General features: G+C 34.3%; 1 pseudogene; it reads right to left on the reverse strand.

Moving 5' to 3' along the window:
* Positions 1–873: 873 nt before the first annotated feature.
* On the reverse strand, positions 874–1,345 carry LOC102492753 (cytochrome b-c1 complex subunit 7 pseudogene; annotated as a pseudogene).
* Positions 1,346–3,602: the final 2,257 nt, after the last annotated feature.

The following is a 3,602-nucleotide window of genomic DNA, read 5'->3' on the forward strand; positions in this document are numbered from 1 at the left end:
AAACTCTTTATAACTCTTTAGATTATTTCTTTAGTCTCCATGTCATCCTATAGACTTAGGCACAAATAGCCAACTGGCTACTGGTTGTTCATGGCAGACAGCTTTGCTATGTCCAAAATAGCACTCAACAGCTTCTTTCAAAACTTGCTTTCCTTGTTTTTCTTTCTCTTAGTTGGTAACATCAGTATCTTTCTGACTGTCCAAGCCAACTCCTCCTCCTTTTCTGAATTTCAATACAGGAATCAGGTTACTTCTCTCATTCTCTACTTCCTGAGAGAATGAAGGAGAGAGAGTGGTTCAAGGAGGAACTGCAATTGTCCAGCATGCCAAGCTGCTTTTATTTTCTTTCTGAAAGATAAGAAAATAATTATTAAGGAAGAAAAAGGACAGGTTGTATGTGTTGCTCTGTGGGAGCTCAGGTTTCCCTGGGTGACTGTGGGAAAATCCTCTCACCCACACTGTCCTCTACTTGTCAATAAATGGAATGAGTTAGATCCAGGAATATCTAAGGGCTTGTTTTTGCTTTGGTGCCATATATCAGAGCAGATATTCTGATGGTGCTCAAACAGGCTTTGAATACTTTAACTGCACTCCTCCAAGTTAAGATGAAGATGTGGCTTTTAGAGTCAAGGTAGAAGTTATGAGATTGTACTTTGATGGAATTGGAGTGAATAATGGGATTCAGCAATTTTAAGGCCCATGGAACATAATTTAGCCATCCTCCCTAGAAGATAAGAGAAGGAGTAAGAGAGAATATGCTGGGGCAGTTAAATGAAGGATTAGTTAGTTTCAACAACTTCATAACTATGGGTAACCATTAACAATTCTTAGTTAGGATTGACTTTGTCTACCAACTCTTTTTTTTTTTGTTTGTTTGTTTATAATAGACATTTATTTAAAGTAATACACCTGCCGACCAAATTATTTTTAAATTAAACTTTTCAGGTTCGACCCCCACTTCATGAAAATACTTTAAGAACAACCGCATCCACGATTGCAATCTAGTTACTTCTTTGCCCACTCTTTCTCTTTTCTTTCCCGAATAACCTCTTTTAGATATGGTTCAAGGTAGAAATTATCTTCCTCGTATTTTGTCCACTGCTCTTTAGGCAATATCTGCGGCCTCATGGTCAAGTCCATGGCTCTCTTCATGCGAAACACCCTGTCATTATAAAGGTTCTCAGAAGTCTTCTTATGGCTTCCTTCACATCTTCATTCTCGTATATCGTATCATCTCGCATTAACCCCAGTTTATTGAATCCTGCAGCATTGAAATACCATTTTCGAATACTATCCAGCCACCAACCTGATGCTGAAACGGCCGACCTGCTCGCCATTTTGACCCGAGAGCCTTCCAACTCTTTAATATCTTTTAATGTGAAGCCTCTGGGAAGCTATCTATTTTTCACCCCAATAAGCTGACTACACTGGTTGCAAAGATTGGCAATTTTCAGAATCACCATGGAAGGTATTCTTTATGTTCTTTGGTTATAATTCTTTTGTTTAAAATAATTATTTATTTAACTTTATTTATTCATTAATTTATTCTAATTTGACCAGAGAAAGACACACAAAGAGAAGGAAAGTGAGTTACTAAACCCTAGAACTTATTCCTTTCTCCTAGTTGTAATTTTGCATCTGGTGACTAACAACTCCTTATCCCTATCCTTCCCAACCTATCATAATAACCACGGTGTTACTCTCTACTTTCATGAATTCATATTTTTAGCTTCCACATAGTTGAAAGAACTTGTGGTATTTATCCTTTTGTGCCTGGCTTATTTCACTTAACATAGTGCCCTCCAGATTCATTCTTTTTGCCACAAGTGACAGGATTTCATTCTTTTTTTTTTATGATTGAATAGTATTCCATTGTGTATATACAATACATTTTCTTTATCCATTCATTTATTGATGAACATTTAGGTTGGTTCCATGTCTTGGCTATTGTTAATAACACTTAAATAAGCATGGAAGTGCATACATCTTCTTGACAAACTGATTTCCTGTCCTTTGGAAATATATGCAGTAGTGGGGTTGCTGAGTTATATGGTAGTTTGATTTTTATTTATTTTTGATGAACCACTCTAATGTTTTCCTTAGCAGTTGTGATAGTTTACAATCTCACTAATAGAGCTGAAAAGTTACCTTTTCTTCACATCCATACCAGCTTTTTTTTTTCTTTTTTATAGTCACCATTTAAACTGGTTGATTAAGGGATGGTATCTCATTGTGGTTTTGATTTGCATTTCTCTGATCATTAATGATCCTAAACATTTTTTACAGATATTTCTTGATTATATTTATGTCTGCTTTTGAGAAGTGTTTGTTAAGATCATTTGCCAATTTTAAAATCAGATCTTTTGCTTTGCTGTTGAGTTGTTTAACTTCTTTGTACATTCATATTAATCCCTTATCAGATGAATAGCTTGCAAATATTTTCTCCCATTTTACTGCTTGTGTGACTCTCCTTTCTGAATATTCGCCCAGTATCATTAACCCTCCTTTTATACTTAAAAAATTATTTATCTATTTATTTACAGCCATTCACTGTACATCAATACAGTATACAAAATGAGATTTTCCATTCAGTATAACATTTTATATTGGCTCAATCAAGGATATTACCATACATGTTATCATCAACAAATAATTTTCTCTTTTTTGCTTCTTATATATTTTGCTTTTTTATTTTTTCTCCCTTGATCCCCTATCTCTCACCCTCTGCCAAACCCCCCTCAGCCCCCAAACACTGTCTCTGGTATGTACAGTTGTTTCCCATGCCTTTTCCCCCACATTTTATTGATTCACTAAAGATCTTAATTAACTTAAAAAGTTTCAATAGCAACCACAGCTGATATATACATATTTATGAACACATGTCTGACTTAAGTTGTAAAACTCAGTGAGTAGTGAACATACTATAAAGTAGCACCTCATTGGGGCTATATAGCTTACTGCAGTCATTAAATAGGTATTAAGGTTTTTTAAATGAATTTTTTAATTTAAAAAAAGTTTTAGTTTTAGTAGATCAAAATAAAAAAAAATGTTAAGAAAAATTTGCTTAAAACTTAAAGCCAGGAAAAAGGTTAGGATTCAGTTCAAATAGTTAGGTAAATGAACCTATCAGCAATTCAAGAGAAGACAAAAATCCTTAAATATGGAAATCAAAGCATCAAAGAAAATCAGTAATGTTTTAGTCTAAAGTGAAAAAGTTCTATTTCACTAGTTCAGACTCAATTAATCTCTCTTGTATTGAATTTACAGTGTCTCTGTGGTCTGATCTTTCCATTTAAGCTCTGGAAGTTAACATTCGACTCCAGACTTGTCCCTACCATTAGGATGGCTACTCTCTTGGTTTTTTCTTATAGTTTATTTTTCGTATAGTTTATTTCCGTGTATCTGACTTCAGTTTTCCTGGTGTAGCATTCCCTTCAGACTTCTTGGAGAGCTGGTCTGGTGTTGGTAAATTCTTTCAGGTTTTGTTTATCTGAGAATGTTTTTGTCTTTTTTTCTCATCTGAAAGATAATTTTGTTGGGTATAGTATTCTTGGTTGAAATTGTTTTTCACTTAACACTTTGAATATACTTTCCCACTCTTT

The sequence above is a fragment of the Tupaia chinensis genome, unplaced genomic scaffold (genome assembly GCF_000334495.1).
Source record: "Tupaia chinensis unplaced genomic scaffold, TupChi_1.0 Scaffold000042_1, whole genome shotgun sequence".
Lineage (NCBI taxonomy): Eukaryota > Metazoa > Chordata > Mammalia > Scandentia > Tupaiidae > Tupaia > Tupaia belangeri.